We start from the raw sequence: 24,098 nt of genomic DNA, 5'->3' as shown, positions 1-24,098 counted from the left end.
GATGTCAGTGGGAATGGCAGATAAAGGACCTCTGAAAATCCTCTCCACCAAGATAAAATAAGAACACTGACAAAAATTGTCAGAAACAACTTTCTCAGGACGGTGGATATAAATCACATTTGGACCATTCTGTAGTGTGTTTATTCAAGAAAAATGGCTGAATCTTGATAAGAACAGTAAGCCTTGTGGCATACTAACATGCCCTGTTCTTAAGTCCCTCTCCCAATTTCCATCGTTAGCCTTGAAATCCCAAAGCCCACAATCGTGAAAACCAACAGCTTAGCAGCCATTGAAACAGTCAGAATGGGGCTGGAACTTTTTCAAACCATCCGCGTTTCAGCAAATTGCTATTATTTGACTTGTCTGTCAGTTCCATAGATAACCCCAGTTTTAAGACGTATCTTTACTTGACCTGACCCAGAGCTAACCCAGTGTGAAAAGCCTTTTCCTCAGGGATAATTGCTGAAATCAATTACAGGGAAGTAATGAACTTTGCAGCTGCCTGAGGTTGTGGATAACAGTTGAGGCAAACAATAGACTAACCATGAAGTTTAAAAAGAAAAGCTGGGGAATGAGGTCCACAAGGGCTTTGAAAAGCTCTGACACAATCCTGGAAATTTAGAAGGCTCTGTGCATGCCCAAGGCCGTGTGCAGCTGTGCACTTGCTCAGGCAAGACCTGAGAAGGCACTAAGCTTTCAACTCTGGCTGATCTTGAGGTTCTGCCTAAGCAGGAAATGAAAACTAAAGCTGCCTGGCTGGGTCTTGATATTGTTCCCTAACATGCACGCAGAGCCCCTGGCAAAGACTGGGAGACTTACTGGTCCAAATGCTTAATGAAATCTTTGTCCAGTCATTAGCTGACCACTAAGCTAACCAAGCAGGGAGTTTAGTGGCTGCACATGAAAAAGAATCCAGACTTTTCAGAACTAGCTCAGAAATATCAGTAAATAAGTAACATACCACCACCAACAAACCCTGCCCTGTAGAGGGGTCCATAAAGCAAGCCACATGTCAATTTCAATTTTTGATATAATACAATGTTCTCCGATCATAATGGAGTGAAATTAGAAATCAATAACAGGAAGAAATTTGGGAAGTTCACAAACACGTGAAAATTAAACAACACACTATGAAGTAAACAGTGGATCAAAGAAGAAATCACAAGTGAAATTAGAAATTACTTTGAGGTGAATGAAAAATTAAACGCAGTATACCAAAACTTAAGGGGATTAGCTAAAGCAGTGCTTAGAGGGAAATTTACCTCAAATCATTAACCTAAGCTTTCACCTTTAGAAACTAGAAAAAGAAGAACAAACTAAATCCAAAATAAGCAAAAAGAAGAGTATGAATGGAAATAAAAGAGAATAAAAAAGAGAGAAAATCAAAGAAACCAAAACTTGATAGAAAGATCAACAATATTGACAGAACTTTAGATAGACTGACCAAGGAAAATAAAAGTACTCAAATGACTTAAACCAGGAATCAAAGAGGGGAAATTCCTACTGACTTTTCAGAAATAAAAAAGATTATAAGGGAATACTAAACAATTGTATACCAACAAATTAGATAACTTTGATGAAGTGGACATTTTCTTAAATACAAACATTGAAAGTAACTCAAGAAAAAATAGAAAATATATATGTGTATATCAAGTAAAGTAATTGAATTAGTAATCAAAACTTCCCACAAAGAAAAACTCAGGACCAGACGGATTCACTGGTGATTCCTACCAAATATTTAAGGAAGAATTAATGGCAATCCTTCACAAACTCTTTTAAAAGTAGAAGGATAGGAAATATGTTGCAATTCATTCCATAAGACCAGTGTTACCCAGATAGCAAAATCACATGCAAAGAAAATTATAGACCAATATCCCTTATGAATATAGACACAAAAATCCTCAGTAATGTGCTAGCAAACTGAATCCAGAAACATATAAGGATTATATATATTATATATACTATATAATTATATATTACATATAGTTATGTATTATGTGATTATATATATTATATGAGGCTTATATACCTGACAAGTGAGGATTTATCTAAGCCATGGTGGGTTGGTTGGATTGTTGGTTTAATATCCCAAATTAATAAAATATATCATATCAGCAGAATAAAAAATAAAAACCCCACAAGCATCCCAATAGACAGAAAAATCACTTGACAAAATCTTCCATCTTTTCATGATAGAAACTAGCAATACAAGGGAACTCTCTGAACCTGCTAAAGAGCATTTACAAAATTCCCACAGCTAACATCATACTTAATGATGAAAGTCTGAGAGCATCCCCTCCCACCAATATCAGGAACAAGACAAGGATGTCCACTCTCACCACCTCTATTTTAGTGGTGGATTAGCAAGGAAAATTTGGCAAGAAAAAGAAACAATAGGCACCCAGATTGTAAAGAAATGAGTAAAACTATTTCCACTTACAGGAATGCGGTCTTATAAAATCTTGAAGAATCCACTAAGTCCCTAATAAAACAAATTAAAAAAGAACTTCAGCAATGTTGTAGGACCCAAGGTCAATATATAAAAATTAATTATATTTTTCTATGATAACAGTTAACAATCTGAAAATGAAGTTAAGAAAATTCCATTTACAACATTAAAAACCTAAAGATAGAACTACCATATGACCCAGCAATCCCACTACTGGGCATATACCCTGAGAGAACCATAATTCAAAAAGACACATGTACCCCAATGTTCACTGCAGCACTATTTACAGTAGCCAGGACATGGAAACAATGTAAATGTCCATCAACAGAGGAATGGATAAAGAAGATGTGGTACCTATATACAATGGAATATTACTCAGCCATAAAAAGGAATGAAATTGGGTCATTTATAGAGATGTGGATGGACCTAGAATCTGTCATACAGAGTGAAATAAGTCAGAAAGAGAAAAACAAATATTGTATATTAACACATATATGTGGAATGTAGAAAAATGGTACAGATGAACCTATTTGCAGGGCAAGAACAGAGATACAGAAGTAGAGAATGGACATGTGGACACGGGGGGAAGGGGAGGGTGGGACAAATTGGGAGATTAGGATTGACATATATACACTACCATGTGTAAAATAGATAACTAGTGGGAACCTGCTGTACAGCACAGGGAGCTCAGCTCAGTGCTCTGTGATGACCTAGATGGGTGGGATGGGGGGGTAGGAGTGGGAGGGAGGTCCAAGAGGGAGGGGATATATGTATACATATAGCTGATTAACTTCGCTGTACAGCAGAAACCAACAAAACATTGTAAAGCAGGTATACTCCAATAAAAAATATAATAGCATTAAAAAGAATAAAATACTTAGGAATAAATTAACCAAGGAGGTGCTAGACTTGTACATTGACAAATACAAAGCATCACTGAAAGAAATTAAAGAGGACCTAAATAAATGGAAACGTATCCCATCCTCATGGATTGGAAGATTTAATATTGTTGAAATGGTAATACTCATCAAATTGATTTAATAATTCAATACAACCTTCTCAAAATTACACTTATTATTTTTGCAGAAATCTACAAACTCACCCTAAAATTCATATGGAAATGCTAGGGACCCAGAATAGCCAAAATAATGTTGAAAAGAAGAAAAAAGTGGGAGGACTCACAGTTCCTCATTTTGGAATTTAATACACAGTTATCATAATCAAGACAGTGTGGTACTAGTGTAAGAATATACATAGAGAACATTGGAATAGAATTGAGAGTACAAAAATAAGCTCTCATATTCATACTGACTTTCGCCAAGGGTGCCAAGACAATTTAATGGGCAAAGGATAGTTGTCTCAACAAATGATGCTGAAACAACTGTATATCCACATGAAAGTAGTGAAATCGGACCCCTACTTCATACTGTATACAAACATTGACTCAAAATGGATCAAACACTTAAATGTAAAGGCCAAAACTATAAAGCTGTTAGAAGAAACTTTAGACATAAAACTTCACAACCTTACATATGGCAATGTATTCTCAGATATAACATCATAAACATAAGCAACAAAAGAAAAATTAATAAATTGGACTTCATAAAAATTTTAAAAAGAACATGTTTGTGATTCAAAGTACAATATCAAGAAAGTGAAAAGACAGCCCACAGAGTGTGAGAAAATATTTCCAAATTATATATGTGATAAGGAGCTTGTATTCAGAATGTATAAAGAACATTTAAAACGGAACAAAAAGACAAACAACCCAATTAAAAAATGGGCAAAGGACATGGATCAATATTTCTCTAAAGGTGATATACTAATGGTCCCTAAGCACATGAAAAGATGCTCAGTATCATTCATTATTAGGGAAATACAAATTAAAAGCAAAAAGAGGGCTTCCCTGGTGGCGCAGTGGTTGAGAGTCCGCCTGCCGATGCGGGGGACACGGGTTCGTGCCCCGGTCTGGGAGGATCCCACATGCCGCGGAGCGGCTGGGCCTGCACGTCCGGAGCCTGTGCTCTGCAACAGGAGAGGACACAGCAGTGAGAGGCCTGCGTACTGCAAAAAAAAAAAAAAAAAAAAAAAGCAAAAAGAGACACCAATTCACACCCACTAAGATGGCTGTAATGAAAAAGACAGTAACAGGTGTTGGCAATGATGTGAAGAAATTGGAATGCTCATACATTGCTGAATTGCTCATGAATTCATGAATATTCACAGGTGTAAAATGGTGTAGCTGCTGTAGAAAACAATTTGATACTTCTCAAAAATTTAAATGTATAGTTAACATATGACCCAGAAATTTCATTCCTCAGTATATACCCAAGAGAACTGAAAACATATAGTCACACAAAAACTTGTATGTGAATGTTGATAGAGGCATTATGCATAATCACTCAAAATTGGAAACAACCCAAATATCCATCAAAGAATGAATAAAACAAAATTTGGTAAAACCATATTGTGGAATATTACTCAGCAATTAAAAAACATACAGTACTAATACATTTCTACAACATTGGTGAACCCTGTAAATATGTTAAGTGAAAGAAGTTGGAAACAAAAGGCCTCATATTGTATAATTCCATTTGTATGAAATGTCCAGAATAGGAAAATCCATAGAGATAGAAGGTGGATTAATGATTACCAGGGTTGGGGTGAGGGGGTAATTGGAAGAGACTGCCAATGTGCATGGAATTTATTATGAGGGTAATGAAAATGGAATTAGTGTTATCATTGCACGGTTATGTGAATATAATAAAAACAATTGAATTTTCCATTTAAAGTGTGAGTTTTATGGTGTGTATATTATATATCAATAAAAACTTATTGTCTGAGAAAAATATATACTGTATTGCTGTCATTAGTTAATAGACTAGTGCAATTATGATGAATATGTGTTGGTAAGGGAATAGTGAAAGATAAGGTCAGATTATTTTGCTGCAATGATTCAGAAGGTAAAATACTGAAGTCATTAATGTCAAAAACAATATAAGAATGCCTCCTATCTCTGCTGCTGCTGCTGCTATTATTATCATTTATTTTTATTATTGTTATTATTATTACCATGTTATGGAAGCTCTAAGTAAGAATAATATATCATGAAACAGAAATGACAACCAAAGCTATTGAAAATAAGCAGAGAGTATTTTCATTATTTGTAGATTATACCATTGTTCTCTGGAAAAAAATCCCATGAAGTTCAACTTAAAAATTGTTAGAATAAGAATGAATAAGGATAAGGTGGACATACATACATATAAAATAAACAGCTTGCATTTAAATTCCAAAACCTCACTAGAAAATATGACCAAGAAAGTTCATTTTCCAGGATTAGAAAAAAAAAACCTAAAAACATAGAAATAAACTTACCCCACGAGGCTTGGGATTTATGTGAAAAAAAGCAAAAAAAAAAAAAAAAAGCTGTGAAAGAAGACAGATAAATGCAGAAGCAGACTATAATTCTGGACAGCAACACCAAACAGTTTTAAATTGTTAAATTATTTTCAAAATAACTTATGAGTCCAATGTAATTTTTATTCCAGCCTCCTGAAGAATTTATGTTGGAATAGTATGAAAAGTTTCTAAGGATCATCTGGACGAATAAACAGTGAGACTAGCCAAGGAAATTTTGAAAAGGAAGAGTAATTAGAGAGGCCTTGTCACATCACATATTCTAACTTCATCCCCCTCCCACTCCTGCCTCACTTCAAACCACAACAGCCAAGAAGATATGGAACTGATACAAGAATCAATATCTGCATCACTGGAAAGAAATAGTCCAACAGAAAAACAACCCCTACCATTATCACTACCACTACCAACAGCAACAAAACCTGTGACATTATAAAGAATTTAGAATATGACCTTACCAATTAGTAGGGGGAATAGAAGGATTATTCAGTTAGTGGTGCTGGTACAATTGTTTAAATATATGAAAAATAAATTTATATCCTGATTATAGTCCTTATATCAGATTAATTAAATTCTTGAATAAGAAGAACAAAAATTTTTTAAAACCAGGGAAAAAAGTGAGTATTTATTTAACTATAGCTGAGAAGGAATTTTCTGAGCGTAAATTAATGGAAGAAACCACAAAGAAAATGATTGATAAATAAGACTACTTAAAAATTAAAAACCTTGTGCGTATAAAAAGTACCGCATAGATGGCTTCTGCCATGGGTTTAGAGTGGAAGATTGATAGGGCTTGACTTATGTTTTGAAAAAAATCATTGTGACTGTTTTGTGGAGAATGGATTCTAGAAAGGCAAGAATTGGAAGCAGGGCTTCCCTGGTGGCGCAGTGGTTGAGAGTCCGCCTGCCGATGCAGGGGCCACGGGTTCGTGCCCCGGTCCGGGAAGATCCCACATGCCGTGGAGCGGCTGGGCCCGTGAGCCATGGCCGCTGAGCCTGCGCGTCTGGATCCTGTGCTCCGCAACGGGAGAGGCCACAACGGTGAGAGGCCCGCATACCGCAAAAAAAAAAAAAAAAAAAAAAAAAAAAAAAAGAATTGGAAGCAGGTAGATTATTTAGCAGGGTGTGCCAGTAATTTAGGAGAGAGATGATTCTGGCTTGGACTAGGGGAATAACGTGGTTAAAAGAGGTCAGATTTGGGGTACATTCTGAAGATAATTATTTCTAGAGCCTTGGCTGTGCAGATTATTAAAGAAATAGGATAGTTAGAGGGATATTCAGGGTCAACAGAGGGTTTTAAAGATGTGGTAAAGATTTGAATATACTCATAACCTGGAGGGAAAGAGCCAAGAAAGAGGAAGATGTTGAAGATCAGGAAGGAGTAAATACTTTGGATAGAGGAAATTATGGGAGGAAAAGATATCTGGATGGAATACAAAGCACGTCTAAATGAATTAGCTTTGACAAGAAGGAAGCATATGTCACTTGATGAAATGGTGAAAAAAAGAAAAGGATGGGTGTAGGATATTGCTATCTTTTTAGATGGTAGACTGAGAAAGTGAAGAAATCCATGCCTAAATACCTCTGTTTTCTTTGTAGTGGGGTAAGGGTGTGTTAGGGCCAAAGCCAGCTTCACTGCAGAGTGACCTATGCAGTCACACAGGGCCCCTCACTCAGAAGGGGGCTCTGCACTTGGGGTTTAATACTCTGTGATTGCTGTCTTGAAATTCTTGATCATTTTACCTTTGAATTTGTTTCCTAAGTAAAGTCCCATTGGAAAGTGGAGCATGTGCTCCGGTCTTGGAGCATTGGATCAGGAGGGACTTGGCCCATGCGTGGTTTTGCCTTCTGTTGCCTCCCCAGGTCTGATTCTTTGCTGCCCACTCCCCTGCCTCTGCCCAGTTACTGCTGCTACCCTCTGTCATTGGCAGAGGAGTGGGTATGAGCACGTTGAGGGGCGGGGTCAAGTGTGCACATCCCATTCCTTAAGTGGTGGGCCAGGGGACTGGGTAACTACGAGTGTCTACATTTGTCCCAGGAGTATCCCTGCACCTAAGGAGTGCAGCATTCTATAGTAATTAAAAGAAAATCTTGAGAAGGTTGAGATGGAAACTGCAGAAGGAAGAAAAATGCTTTTATCTTCCTTTTTGAGCAAGTGGCCCTGCATTTTCATCTTGCACTGGGCCCTGCAAATAATGGAGCTGGTGCTGATTACGGGCCCTCAGTGGAATGGGAGATGGAGTATGTAACAGGATCTCCAAGCAATGTTCATGAATTTGGATTGGCTCTAATTTACACTGTTTGTGTGTCATCTGTAGAAGCATTCGGCATCAATTTATTCGTTACTGGTGATTTCAGAATGAGTACGATGGATAACACAATACTGAAATCAAGAAAGCAGCCTTTATGTGATTAATAAGGCTTTTTAATGGAAGAGCCACTAAGCAATGATTCTTTGAAAGTGTTGACCCTAGCACCAAAAGTGGGAGTCCTTAAACTTCTGTTGTATTCACATGGTCAACATTTTACATTTATTTTTTCAAGGCTATGTGATTTAGATTACTTCACCATCTCTGTGTGACTGTCTCCAATTGTAGGGTAATGGAGGATATAGAATCTGTTCTGACTTTTGTGATATTTGTTTGGGCACTTCCGTGATTTTGCATTCGGCACAGGTGAAAATAAAAAACAGCATTTCATAGCAAATTTCGGTCCCTTTCTCAAAGACCCAGGAAAGAAGTCCAACCCTTGTAAGATCAGAAGGATTTGCTCTGGTCCAGAAAGTCAATGACTCATTTGAAACATACATTTTTCTTTTAATCTTAAACTGGAAAGCTCCACTAAGATCATAAAGTTTCCTTGCTTGACTGAAGCAGCAGCATTTTGAGAGGAGGTAACTATAAACATTAATTTGAGACTTGCAAGCTAACATTAGACTTTGCTTTTTGTTTGAGGCCATGTAGTGGTTTCACTTTGCCTAGAGTCCCTTTAGATTGAGGAAGATAGGGGTATAAAAATGCAATTTCTCAGTGATGTTACTCTGTGGTCAACAATGTGTTCGGTGACCTGCCCGATTCCCTGTGCACACATGTCTTCTTTCTTGCTTTTCTATAAAGGCATTAGTTTCCATGACTCGAGACGAAAAACATTATCAAATGGGAAGTGTTTAGTGCCTCTGAGAAGCTATTTTTTGGTCTCACTTGAGTGGTTAGAAAATAGGCCTGCATCTCAAAAATTTGACCTTTTCCAAGGAGAACAGTAGTTGAAGCTACAAATAGATTGAGTACTCACTGCTTGAAGCTACTCTCTCCATTGATAGGCAATTCATAAATCAAGGCAATATAGTAGATTTGTGCTACATTTGGGGTCTTTGATCTCAGCCCCCTACCAACTGTAGATACATCCATATCTCCTGCTTTAGGACACATACATAGAGCTGTTACACAAGACATGAGGAATTCAATATTAAGGCAAACTTGATTGTAATTCTTTTCCAACTTTTTATCCTAGTTCAAGTAACTGGGTCTCTATCTGGTCCCTGAGACTTTTCTGTACTGATAAGCTACCAAATCTTGAGGGATGGAAAACCTGCTTTGTTCTTGTCCGTTCTGACCCCAAGCTATATTCCTGTGACTGAAGCCCTATTACCAGCTACCAGACTTTCCTTGGTGCTATCTGCCAGCTTAGATCTTTGAATACCACACTCCTTAACAGTTTGTGGTTATGCTCTGTACACTTGGGAAATTCTTTTATCCATTAATATCACTATGTCAGGGAATTCCCTGGTGATCCAGTGGTTAAGACTCCACGCTCCCAATGCAGGGGGCACGGGTTCGATCCCTGGTCAGGGAACTAAGATCCCTTATGCCTCACGGCACTGCCAAAAAAAGAAAAAAAAATCACTATGTCAATAGCTCGTCCATGCCATATGACTGTTATTGTATTTCCTTGGAGACCATGTTTCTTCTGTGTGGCAGGGTCTATTCCCGTTACTTGACGTTTTCAGTTTCCCACAGTCTGCAGCACCTCAGTGTGCCCTATATTTGTTAATCCTTTGGTTCCTAGTTATGTCACAGAAAAAGACAGAACAATACACAGGAGTGTCATCAAAAGACTAGCTTCTGGGAATTCCTTGGTGGTCCAGTGGTTAGGACTTGTTGCTTTCACTGCTGTGGCCTGGGTGGGTTCGATCCCTGGTTGGGGAACTAAGATCCTGCAAGCTGTACGGCCGGGCCAAAAAGGAAAAAAAAAAAAAGAAAAAGAAAAAGAAGAGTGTAGATTCAGATGCTTTGAACTTGTAGGACATTGGAAGACTTTATTATTTTTTTTTGCAGTGAAGATGTTTATAAGGGAAATAAAGGTGAAATCAGTATTTTGAGAAAGGTGGAGAGAATGAATTTTGCAAGTTTAGAGGTGGTAGAGTGAAGTAATTAGAAGTATTTTGGTTGGTTGGAAATCAACAGAAAACATTCAGAAAAATATTATGCAAAAAAGGGAGAATTTGTTGTGAAGAGGTATCTCATGGAACTCATGGGTGTAAATGCAATTCATCTTGAGGAAGGGACTCTCTTGTCATCTCTGTCATTTTTATTTGTTTTTATTTGTATATCTGCTTCATTCTCTGAAGATAAGTCTTGTCAGATTTTAAAGTAATGGAACAGAAAATATGATCTTTTAAAAAGCAAACATACATTTGATCATGTAACTCCCTGCTTTAAAACCTCCGATGGATTTCCGCTGCACTTAGAATAAAATCTAAAGTCTTTAACATGCTCTACAAAGCCCAATATTATCTGGTCCCTACCTCCTTCTCTAATCTCATTTCCTGTGACTTCTTTTTTATTCCTCTGACTTTGCAGATAATTTAGATTACTGCTTGGGGGTTTATATTTTCTGTTTCCCTTACTCTTTATTACATCGCCCTGTCCTACTTTTTCTAGTACATGTTATTCCTGAAATTATGCTGTTCGTGAATTTATCTGTTTATCGTACAATGCCATCTCAGTTGTGAGCTGCATGAGAGCTAAGACATTGCCTGTTCCTTTCACTCTTGTCGCTCCAGTACTTAGAATTATGCATGACACACATTAGGGACTCAAACACTTGCTAAACCAATTAAAAGAGCAAGATGATTGAACATTGAGAGTCAGACATCAGCAGAATGACCTGGAATTAGGGAGAAAAAAAGGCATAAACAATACTAATGTTATTTTAAAATATACAGTGTATAACAATAAGCAATAAATAGTCATAATAACTCATATTTTTTTTAATTCTTACTCTCTGTTTGGCACCGTTCAAAGAACTTTATCTGTGTTAACTCATTTAATCTTCTCAACAGCCCTATGAGGTAGGTGTTGTTATGATCCCCATTTTAAATTTGTGGGAGCTAAAGCATGAAAATGTTAAGCCAGGATTCAGGATATAGACCTAGATAGTCTGAGTATACACAAAGTACACTTAAACACGAATGGTTATTGCCTTCCTTGGTTGCACAGCAACACAGCAAAACAAACTTGATTCTGGAGCAAATTCTCCTTCAAACATTCTCTAGCCAGTTATATCTAAGGCCTGAATATAAGTCCTAACTTAAAGTTTGGAATAAGTAAGAAGACCCAAGGGCAAATCAAAGTTTGTGAGAGGTGGGAGCCAAGTTGCTCTCAACACAAATAAAAAAAGTTCAAAAATTGAATTGACCAACTATACCAATAGTGAAAATAAAATCACTGGAAATAAAATGTGAAGGAAGATTTCATTTTACTGTCTCTAATTAGTGGTCTTTCAGAATGAAGTACACAGCGCTGTTTAAATCTGGGGGTGTGGTCTCACGTTCAAGTACTTCATAGTTTGTCTCAAAAAAGGGCAATATTAAATTCTTGTGCATTTATAAGCATTCATCCAAGCAGTGGAAGATATTTTTTTTCAAGTAGAGCAAAATCAGTGTCATAAAAGAACTACTGAAGTATAAATGTTGAGGTTACTCTGGCATCCAACAAACCTCAGACCAGAAAAAACAGAAAAAAAGTGTTTACCTTAAGGGCAGGTGAAGGGGATACAGAACCATCCATTAAGAGGGCATTAAGATGGAAATCTTGATTCTTACTGTGATATGTTGAATACATTTTTTTTAACAGTGTGTGTTGTTTGCCACAAGATGGCAGCTAAGCAATTGTCATTTGAATATGGCAAAGGTAGGTAGGCAGTGTTGTGCAGAAATCCTTTTTATCTCTAACGAAATACAGGCTGAGTTTCAAATTTTGCTTCTAACAATATACACATTTGTAAAAGCCATGGTACCTAGGACCTTGCCATCAAATATATAGAGAGCCAACATTTGGGGGGTGGTTATAGACTTTTAAAGTTATTGGGAGGATGGTATTGATTCTTAGCCCCCAAAAAAGTCCTGGATAAGGCTTATTAAAGTACAATCAAACATAGAAAGCACAAGCTATATAAAAAGATGTGCCATGATCTTGGAGAAGAATGGAAATGTATAGGTTGGATGAGGCAACCAAGCTTCATTACAGCTAATTAATCACTCCATCAATGATGCTTATCTTGGTTGTTGAATCAATGGTTCAGTAAACTGCATCAATCATTAAGAGACCCAAACCACGAGTGGAAAACAATTTTAGAAAGGTGCATCAGGCACAAAACATTGTTCTTTAAGCTCAGCCTTCTCCATGAAGTCCTTTCTCATTTCCTCTGAATTTGTATCACACCTGCTGCCCAAACCACTCCCTTTAGGGAGTGCCTGGAGCTCCCCCAGGAGCTAAAGTCCATAAGGACTTTAGATTATAAAGTCCTTATGGCTAAGAAGTCTATTCTACTTTTCCATGCTAAACATGTGGCTCACCTGGCAGAGTGCTCAGTTACAGAATGGTCATAGTAGCATGGGTAGTACAGTACAGAAGTTAAAAGTGTGGAGCCTGGAGCCATACTGCCAGAATTTATATCCCATCTCTGTGTAACCTTACTTAAGTTATTTAAAGTCCCTGAGCCTTAATTTTTCTCAAATGTAAAATGATTAGCAGTTAGTATAAGTAAAACATTTTAAATGGTGCCCGGTGTGAAGTAAGTTCTTTATTAGTCTTTGCTACCAATGATTCATGTCTTGGAGAGGCCCCTAATATGAAAGGCCCAGGTTGCCTCTTGAGTTGCCTCCAGAGTGATTAAACCTGGTGCTGGGAAACCAACTGCTCTCTACTGGTAAGCCCTCTGGTCACAATGACGCCAAGTAATGTTTCCTTAAGAGAAAGAGTTTCGTCATAAGTACCTGGAAATCCCATAACCCGTTCTATAAGGAGTAGTTTGTCCTGTCATACTTCCATGATGGAAGTTTGCTCCATATTGGAATTTACAAAGTTCTGTTAATATGGAGAGCTCTGCTCTCTAATGGTGAGGTCTTTTGTTTCGTAATGTGGACAGCTTTGTTGAAGTGTTGGTCCAGTATTGTCTGTTGGACTGTGTCTTATCCCAGCCATATCATGGGATGGGTGGGGGGATTGGTGGTAATGGAAGGTATTCAATATTTGTTGACTCTTACTTTTAAGCCTTGTGGTAGGACCTTTCACATACAGTATCACATGTAATTGTCACAATTACTAGTCACGTTTTACAGCCAAGGAATCTGAGATTCAGAGAGGTAACTTTCTCAAGATCATATGACTAATGTTTTACCATGCAATACCATACAATCGTGGATATTGTATGATAGTGGAACCAGGATTTTAATCAAGACCTTTAGCTAAGGCACATGTAATTCTTCTTAAACTCCTTATATATTACCATGGGAAAGGTCAGGTCTCTCATCCTGTTCTAGTCAGTGATGCCAGCTCCTTTATTGCTTAAAAACAATGTACCAGTTCAGGCAATGACTCTTTGATGCTAATCTTATCGGTTTGCTCTGCAATGAATTCATACCCATGCCCCATGATATATATATATATATATATATATATATATATATATATATATATATATATATATATATATATATATATAGAGAGAGAGAGAGAGAGAGAGAGAGAGAGAGAAAGAGAGAGAGAGAAAATATACCACATCTTCTTTATCCATTCATCTAGTGATGGACATTTAGAGTGCTTCCATATCATGGCTATTATAAATAATGCTGCAATGAACGTAAGGGTGCATATATCTTTTCAAATTACTGTTTTTATATTTTTGGGAAATATCCAGAAGTGGAATTGCTGGATCATATGGTAGTTCTATTTTTAATTTTCTGAGAAACCTCCATACTGTTTTCCATAGCGGCTACACCAATTTACATTCCCACCAACAGTGCACAAGGGATTGCTTTTCTCCACATCCTTGTCAACACGTGTTTTTTGATGTCTTTTTGATAATAGCCATTCTGACAGTTGTAAGGCAACATCTCACTGTGGTTTTGATTTGCATTTCCCTGATGATTAGTGATGTTGATCATTGTTTCACGTGTCTGTTGGCCATCAGCATGTCTTCTTTGGAGAAATGTCTACTCAGGTCTTTTGCTCATTTTTTACTTGGATTGTTTGTTTTTTGGATATTGAGTTGTGTGATTTCTTTATATAACTTGGATATTAGCCCCTTATCAGATATATCATTAGCAAATATTTTCTCTCATTCAGTAGGTTACCTTTTGGTTTACTGATGGTTTTCTTCACTGGGAAAAATATTTCTAATTTGTTGTAGTTCCATTTGTTTATTTTTGCTTTTGTTGCCCTTGCCTCGGGTGACAAATCAAAAAAAATTGCTAACATTAATGTCAAAGATCATACTGCCTGTGTTTTTTCCTAGGAGTTTTAGGGTTTTGGATCTTACACGTAATTCTTTAATCCATTTTGAGGTGTTTTTTTTTTTTTTTTTTTTTTTTACGGTACGTGGGCCTCTCACTGTTGTGGCCTCTCCCATTGCGGAGCACAGGCTCTGGATGCGCAGGCTCAGTGGCCATGGCTCACGGGCCCAGCCACTCCGCGGCGTGTGGGATCTTCCCGGACCGGGGCACGAACCCGTGTCCCCTGCATCGGCAGGCGGACTCTCAACCACTGCGCCACCAGGGAAGCCCCTTGAGTTTATTTTTATAAGGTGTAAGAAAATAGTCCAGTCTGATTCTCTTGCATGGAGCTGTCCAGTTTTCTCAACACCATTTACTAAAGAGGCTGTCTTTTCCCTATTGTGTATTCTTGCCTCCTTTGTCAAAGATTAAGTGACCACGTAAGCATGGGTTTATTTAAAGATTAATTGACCATATAAGCATGGGTTTATTTCTGAACTTTCTATTTTGTTCCATTGATCTATACATCTGTTTTTGTGCCAGTACCATACTTTTTTTGATTATTATGGTTTTGTAGTATAGTCTGAAATCAAGGAGTGTGATACCTCCAGCTTTGTTCTTCTTTCTCAAGATTGCTTTGGCTATTTAGGATGTTTTGTGGTTCCATACAAATTTTAGGATTACTTGTTTTAGTTATGTGAAAAATGCCATTGGTATTTTGGTAGGAATTGCTTTGAATTATAGATTGCTTTGGGTAGGATGGACATTTTAACAATATTAATTCTTCCACTTCATGAACATGATCTATCTTTCCATTATGTCATCTCCAATTCTTTCACTGGTGTCTTATAGTTTTCAGACTATAGAACTCTCACCTCTTTGGTTAAATTTACTCCTAGGTATTGTATTCTTTTTGATGCAATTGTAAATGGTATTGTTTTCTTAATTCCTCATTCTGATAGATTGTTATTAGTGTATAGAAACACTACATATTTCTGTATATTAATTTTGTACCCTGAAACTTTACTGAATTCATTTATTAGCTCTAATAATGTTTTGGTTGAGTTCATAGGGTTTCTATATATAGTATCATGTCATCTGCAAATAGTGTCAGTTTTACTTCTTTCTTTCCAATTTGGATTCCTTTTATTTCTTTTTCTTCTCCTACTGCTGTGGCTAGGACTTCCAATACTATGTTGAATAAAAGTGATGAGAGTGGGCATCCTTGTCTTGTTCCTGTTCTTAGAGGAAATGCTTTCAGCTTTCCACCATTGAGTATGATGTTGTCTGTAGGTATATCATATATGGCCTTCATTATGTTGAGGTATGTACCCACTTTGTTGAGAGTTTTTATTGGTAATGGATGTTGAATTTTGTCAAATGCTTTTCTGGATCTATTGAGATGATCATACGATTTTTATCCATTTTGTTAATGTGGTGTATCACATTGACTGATTTGTGGATATTGAACCATCCTTTCATCCTTGGGAAAAATTCTACTTGATCAAGATGTCTGATCATTTTAGTGTATTCTTGAATTTGGTTTGTCAATATTCTGTTGAGATTATTGCATATATCTTCAGGAATCTTGGCCTGTAATTTTCTTTTTTTGTGTATCTGTGTCTGGTTTTAGTATCAGGGTAATGCTGGCTTCATAGAATGAGTTTGGAAGCCTTCCTTCCTCTTCAATTTTTTGGAATAGTTTGAGAAGGATAAGTATTAAGTCTTCTTTACACGTTTGGTAAAATTCAACCAAGAGGAGCTTCCCTGGTGGTGCAGTGGTTGAGAGTCTGCCTGCCGATGCAGGGGACGCGGGTTCGTGCCCCGGTCTGGGAAGATCCCACATGCCGTGGAGCGGCTGGGCCCGTGAGCCATGGCCGCTGAGCCTGCACGTCCGGAGCCTGTGCTCCGCAGCGGGAGGGGCCACAGCAGTGAGAGGCCCGCGTACCGCAAAAAAAAGAGGTAGTACATATGTAACAGTTTAACCTCAGTTATCAGCTCATATTGGTGTCTGTTTTGATTGGAAGTCTCCTGTTAATGTCACCAATCTACACTCTTAACCATCTCCTCTTTCCATGCCTGCCCTTAGTATCTCAAGATGGATACAGAATAACTGAAATGTGAAGGAAATTTTCCAAGAGAGTTTCTTTGATGGTTTTTGCCCATGACTCTCCAGCTGTGGTAAACAATTTGTGTTAAATTAATGAAAAATATTTACATTGTTATACATATGTAAATGCTTCTAAAAAAACATTTCTTTCTGAAACATGATGGCTAGTGTTAGAATTATTTCTAAAATGGAAAAGGAAAGCATTTTTAGAAATAGACTCTTTTTTAACCCTCAGAGTTATAATTACCCCCCAAGAGGAACTTAAACTAATAATTATGAAATCAATTTATACTTTAATTGATGGAAAATATCTTAAATAGACATCCTGCTGAGGACCTAGAGATAAGCTCATCTGTAGAGCTGCACTGGTTTTTTAAATTTAAATTAGCTAATTTTGTGCAGCATTTACAGTATTATTACTCTTAAGAAAATTCAAAACTCCATCTTAAACCTACTAATGTAATAGCTACTCTTCAGGGTAGAATAATAAAAGTCACCTACACAACTTGGAGGCTACAATCATAATGTGTTGTAGCTCCAACTTATATAGAAGAATGTTCCCCAGACTACCAAGTGGTGAAAACTTTACAGAAAAAGCATTTATTTCAAAGAAAATGATTTTATTTCTGATACATTTACAATTGCTTTCCACTTGTCCGTATTCTCTGGTCTGCCTTAGAGGATGGTCACCAGGATGTAAGCAATCAAACTTTCACAGTGTAAGGTCTTCAGACACAGTTTCCATTAGTTTCTATTGCCCAACCTACTCAGCTGTAGAAGAGGGATGAAATAAATCCTGATTGGCTACCTACTTTGTATACAACACTATGCTAGACACTGAAGACAATACAAAGATGGATAATGTGAATATTGACCTCAAGTAGCTCACATACATATTGGGGACATGAAGTGTATGTTATCATGTTAAAATATGTGATACAGACAGGATGCCCACAAACTGGTCACCATGTTCAAAGACTGTATCCTAATATACTGCATTTGTGAAATGCATTACAAGTCATTTGTTACCAATAATTTTTAAGTTGCTGAAGGTTCTAAATTATTTACTTAAAGCATAATTTTGTTAATACTACTACCTTTATCACTTGCAATCATTTATATTTTTTGCAAGAAAAAGGAGTGTCAGTCGTGTGAGAATTTGGCCCAGTGACTCCTCAGCAATTGTGCAGGTAGGCTTTCTTGACCCTCTGTCCAGCTCTTGCACAGATGTGAGGAGTATACATGACATTAGGAAAAGAGAAATGGGGTGCAGAGCAGGGAAGCAAGGGTCCAGCTGGAATCTTGCTTATATCATTGTGAAAATATTTCTTTCTCCAGGAATTATGTTTCCATCTTTTAATTTTTCTCTCTTGGGTCTCTGTTGTAGCCATGCTTTCCAAGTAAATGACCCAAACACCTCCAATTACTTCCCAGTAGCCTCTAGACTGCTCTCAGTCATGATACAAGCATAGCACAAAAAGTAAAAGATAGCACATAAATAGAAGGTGACAGAACCATACTTGAGCACTGTATGCCTCTGCGAAGTTTGTGGTTTGTGTATGCAGTAAGTACTTCCACCCCAGGCATAGTTCTGTGTGTGTGTCTGTGTATGTGTAGAGGGTGTGGGGAGGAGGGAAGATCTACATCAGAATGATCTGCTTCCTTCCCTTCTATTTACAGAAATAGTTGGAAGTGTGACTTCATGGATTCCAGAAAGAACAAACATACTTTACATTTGCAGGGGCAGTGTTTTCACAGAGGACGGTAAATGATCATTCTAAAAGTACTATTTGGGTAGGTTGAGAGAATCTCTCCTTATTTCATGAGAAACTGAGGCTCAGAGGAGTTAAAGCCTTGCCCAAAGCCATATGTCTTGTAGAATATGGCTGCTTGGTATCTTTCTTTCCTGTCCAAGTCAGTAGTGGAACAAATGGTCATTCTTCTGTAACTGTTGTTTTTCTCTTCCCCCTTGTCCTTTCTGTCTTCTCCCAACTTAACAGACCACACCTATACTTCACTTTGCTGATACTGGCAGACAGCCAGGCCTGGGGTAACGTCTAACAACAAAGTTCCTTTGTACTCACAGGTCTTTTTGCTTATGGTATCAGTGAGGCACCTTGTCCTGCAGGTAAAGAGTATCTTTTCGAAGCAAAGAGTTTTTCCACCTTTCTCCTAGCTTATCCTATTATATCAAGGAATAGCAGTAGAGACAGTTCACTTTCTCAAGGCCACCATACATTGCTAACTTCCTGACCACTGACATTGGGATTTTCCTCACCTCAGTCTTGTCTTACAGTGCATGTCCTATAAAAGCAGAATTGTGGCAGGTGCTCACAGCTGAGCCAGCACTTGAATACATATGGCACCTTTCCCTAAACCTTGAGTGGCAGGCTCCCTGGGACTCCCTGGCTGGTGCTCCATTAACCATTAACCTTTATGCAATTTTCATTACTTCTCCCTGATCAGCTCACAAATGTGGTCAAGAAAGTCTTGCTTTGTTTGTGAGAGGGGAGTTGTTTTTTTCTTCTCATGTTTGGAGCATCTGTGTATGTCTGATATGCTGAAGCCACCTGCCACCCCTTCAGTTTTATCTTGTGGAACTATGATTATTTAATATTTTACACAGATTCAAAGTCTTTATCCAAATATCATCTCTGACATCTATCTTATTCCATCCATTCTATTGTAGCACATTACATATGTATACCTAGTGGAATTTCAATTAATGTTTGGATCTGGATTCCTCCAGATGGATATAGCAATTTTGAAGTGCACAGGGGAGAGTGTCTATCACTGGAAAGTATCAGGGTGGGAGTGGGGAGAAACTAAGGGGATGATGAATCAGTAGAAAGCCTAATGGATGGAGCGCCTCTGTCGACCTTCCATCTATGCTCTTGAGTCTAAAAATTCTGTCCTTCTTAGGAAATTGATCTGCACGCTTTTGCTCCTAATTGTTAATGGACTACATAGTAAGCATGGTATAAGTATCTCCCTTTCTCTATTTGTACTAAGAAGTCCTTTCTGTCTTAAATACCTGTAGAAATCTTGGTGGCAGAGGGGGCTGTAAGATAAGGCTGTCTTTAACCCCCTTACTAAGACTCAGGCTGTTTGGTTTTAATCCTAGGATTCTGGGACTGCTTCTCTTCACATTGGAATAGAGCAGTCCTGATGTAGCCTGAGCAAATGGCATGGACAGGTGAATATGTGCTCAGGTGATCTTCAGCCAGAATAACAACTCCGCCAAGAATTAGTCAGAGTCCTATTGCTTATGGACAAAGAAGGATCAAAACGGGATCATCCAGAAGCTCTGAATAGCCTCGCAACAGGATGACTCAGTAAGAGCATATTGGGTTTTGGAGCCAACATTTTGGAAGTTGGGCATTAAAACTGAGGGAAGGTTCCGCATTTGTGAGCTGAGGCAGTCACTTACTGCAGTGCATTGTGCTGATTGCAGGGAAAAGTTGATGGTGACAGCATGCTACCTTTCTCTTCTAATTGGCAGACAAAAGCATCAAAGAATAAATAAATATCACTGAGCCAGCTTGGAACTTACTGAACAGGAATTGCCCAAAAGAATGGAGGAGAAAACAGGCAAGGTTTCACCCAATTCATTCTCTGCTATGTTGCTGTAAGTCCAAGTGGGCAATATCAGTGTAGTGGGTATGGAAATGGATTGTTCAGGTTGACATGTGGTACTTTGAGATACCATGAGAATTCTCCAACTCAGAATCAAGCCAGCATTCATTAAAGACAACTGGAGAATCTTTTTCAGCAGGCCGAAAAAAAAAAAAAAATCTGTGCTCCTGCCAGAGAGTTGTTAAATACACCTGCCCTGCTGGAGAATGAAGCAAATCTGGATGGACTGCCAGGCTTCTGACTAATTTATCCCATGATAGAGCTGATAGAGGAGGAATTGTAGCTGAATGGGAACACAGAGATGTTGGGATGTGTCCACACGGACAGCTCAACTAACTAAAGCATTTGCTTTGCAAGTAGCAAGGTTAGTTGGTACTGTCTTAATAGTCCAAATGTTTGCTTTAAAAATTGAACTGGGCCGGCGGCGGCGGTGGCGGCGGAAGTCGGGAGGTGACGCCAGAAGTTGGGCCGCGGATTCCGGACCCCTGTCGGAAGCGGCTCGCCAGCGCTGCCGTTCCTGGCAGACGGAGCGACTTGGGGGTTCGGGCTGCGCGGCGGCCACGGGGTGTTCCCAGGCGCTCGGGAACGCGTCTGCGGGCCACAATGTCGCACCCGTTCCCCCAGGCTAAGCCCTCCAATCCCAGTAACCCCCGCATCTTCTTCGACGTGGACATAGGAGGGGAGCGAGTTGGTCGAGTTGCCTTGGAATTGTTTGCAGATATTGTACCCAAAACTGCAGAAAATTTTCGTATGTTGTGTACAGAAGAAGGCATTGGACCCACCACTGGGAAACCTCTCCATTTCAAAGGATGCCCTTTCCATCGAATTATTATGAAATTTATGATTCAGGGTGGAAACTTCTCAAATCAGAATGGGACAGGTGGAGAAAGTATTTATGGTGAAAAATTTGAAGATGAAAATTTCCATTATAAGAGCAACAAAACCATCGCTAATGTCCGGGGTGTCAGGGGATTTGCAAACTAGCAGACCTGGTTAATGTCCAGGCTCCTAAAGGACATTAGTGGTGCCTGTGCCTTCTTATCTTCATTGTTCCAAGATGTTCCCATCGGGGTATGTTGCATCATTCAAGTTATAAGAATGGACATCATGATAAAGACGGATTACTGAGCATGGCAAATGCAGGCAGCAACACAAACGGCTCTCAGTTCTTCACCACGGTTCCAACTCCTCACTTGGATGGGAAACACGTGGTGTTTGGCCAAGTGATTAAAGGGTGTGGCAAGGATTCTGGAAAATGTGGAGGTGAAAGGTGAGAAACCTGCCAAATTGTACATTATTGCAGAATGCGGAGAACTGAAGGAAGGGGATGATTGGGGAATATTGCCAAAGGATGGATCTGGTGACAGTCATCCAGACTTCCCAGAGGATGCAGACATAGATTTAAAAGATGTAGATAAAATTTTACTAATAACAGAAGACTTAAGAAACATTGGAAATACTTTTTTCAAATCTCAGAACTGGGAGATGGCCATTAAAAAATACACAAAAGTTTTAAGGTATGTGGAAGGCTCGAAGGCTGCTACTGAGAACGCAAATGGAGCAAAGCTGCAGCCTGTCACTTTGAGCTGCGGGCTGAATATCAGCGCTTGGAAACTGAAGATGTCGGATTGGCAGGGAGCAGTCGACAGTTGTTTGGAGGCCCTTGAAATAGACCCAGCAAATACCAAAGCACTGTACCGTAGAGCCCAAGGATGGCAAGGACTAAAAGAATACGATCGAGCCTTGGCTGATCTTAAGAAAGCTCAGGAGGTTGCACCAGAGGATAAAGCTATCCAGGCAGAATTGCTGAGAGTCAAGCAAAAGATAAAGGCACAGAAAGATAAAGAGAAGGCAGCTTATGCAAAAATGTTTGCTTAATAAGGAATTCAGTTTTGCTTAAGTATGCATTGATTGTATAAAGCGAATAAGACAATTTAAGGATTTTGTCTATTATGTATGATCCCTAATGTGATCCCTCTGAGACTTCAGTTCCCATTGTTTACAGCCTAGGAATACGTAGAGATTCACTCTTAATAGACCAGTGTTTGTAACAGTGTTACAAAATATGGTGAAGTTGATTTCATTTTAAATGGCTCTCTGCATTCCTCACAAAGGATAATGGTGTCCAGCATATTTTAAACTCCTAGACACATCTTGTTTGAATAAACAGATGAAAACTTAAAAAAAATAAAAATTGAAGTGCACTTCACTGAATCATGTTTAAGAAATGCAATAACTAATCCATTTATTGTAATTAAAACAGAACACTTTTTTTCCAGGGGAGCTATTAAAATAGATATTTTCAGAACATTTCTGCTTCACTTTCAGTAGGAAAATATTCCTGTTGAGGCAAACAGAATTTTGCCCATTTCAAATATGAATAAAAGTGGAGTTGCAGTTGGGTTATGGCAAAGGGGAGTTTAACTCTTTGTTTTAAATACATCTTTTACGTTTTAATTTCTACAATGAGAATGTGCTATATTTGAAATTTATCTAAATATATGCATGTGGATATAGTTATAGATGCAGTGAAAGTGGCGCTGAGTCAATGAGTGTAGAGGTTAGCAGCATAGGATTTTAAATATGACAGATCTTGGTTCATATTTCACCTGTACTATTTCTTAATTATATGGCCTTGGGCAGGTTACGTAACCTCATTTGTAAAATGAAGGTAATACTACCTACCTTGAAGAATTGCTGAGAGATTGTGATAATGTATGTAAAATGCTTTGCATAGAGCCTAGCACAGAAAGGTGTCCAATTAATGGTTAGCTATTATTTGGATTAGTTTTACTTGTATAGTGCTTTATACTTTTTAAAGTTCTTTCAAGCCTTATTTTATTCAAATGTCTTAATAATCCTGAAAAAAAAGTCAAAACCAAAGGGAGAACTTTCAAGGATGTTGGCACTTTTTCCTACTGGAATGGTCACGGATGTAGATATGCACACCCATTCAGGATGCCTGTCATTTCTATTTCCAGTTTTGTTTAATGAGATCTTGGCTTTTACATTCAGTACTTATCAAGTTGCAATGTATCATTTTGAAAATGGTGACCACTGAACTTACACGTCATTATCCAGAATACAGGGATATATTCGTGAAGTATTTTTAATGTTTCTGAAGAAAACAAAATCAATTAAAATCAAGAGGTTTTATACATCTACAAAGAGAAGGCACAAATTTAGCCTCAACAGTAAATACTTAAGTTCATTCTAAGGAGGCAGGTATAAGGGTCCTTTTAAATGGCATCCACAGAAAGCTATAGTTGACCCAGATCTAATAGGGCCTTCCAAAAAAAAAAAAAAAAAAGCTCTGCTAACATTAAATAAAACAAACTCTAGAAAAGGCAGCAGCTATCTTTCTATTCTTGCCTTTTCTGGACTTAGATTTTATACATTTATTCTTTTTCATTTTTTACCTTTAAGAAAACTTCTTTCTAGCATACCCTTAGAGATTTCACTTGTGCAAAAGGACTTGGATTAGACTGATAGTTCCCTAAGCATTACCTGGAGGGCTTGCTAAAATACAGATCGCTGAGCACCAGTCCCAGAATTTCTGATTCATTTGGGAACTACTAACAATTTCCCCGATGCTGCAGATGTTGTTGGTTCAGGAACTATACTTGGAGAACACCTGAATTCAAATAAGTAAGGATCATAGAGATTTTGTATTTTTAGCTAATTAGAGGACAGAATCTAATGTTTATTTA

At 38.1% G+C, this 24,098-nt stretch overlaps 1 pseudogene across 1 annotated transcript; it reads left to right on the top strand.

Moving 5' to 3' along the window:
* The first annotated feature begins 20,991 nt into the window (after positions 1-20,991).
* On the top strand, positions 20,992-22,321 carry LOC308609157 (peptidyl-prolyl cis-trans isomerase D-like; annotated as a pseudogene). Its single transcript has 2 exons — positions 20,992-21,349; positions 21,505-22,321. The product of its transcript is annotated as a peptidyl-prolyl cis-trans isomerase D-like (transcript).
* The last annotated feature ends 1,777 nt before the right edge of the window (positions 22,322-24,098 follow it).

The sequence above is a fragment of the Mesoplodon bidens genome (assembly GCF_964165515.1).
Source record: "Mesoplodon bidens genome assembly, chromosome: X".
In the NCBI taxonomy this organism is placed as follows: Eukaryota; Metazoa; Chordata; class Mammalia; order Artiodactyla; family Ziphiidae; genus Mesoplodon; species Mesoplodon bidens.
Note: the sequence above shows the minus strand (reverse complement) of the source record. Positions and strands in the feature narration are given on the sequence as shown.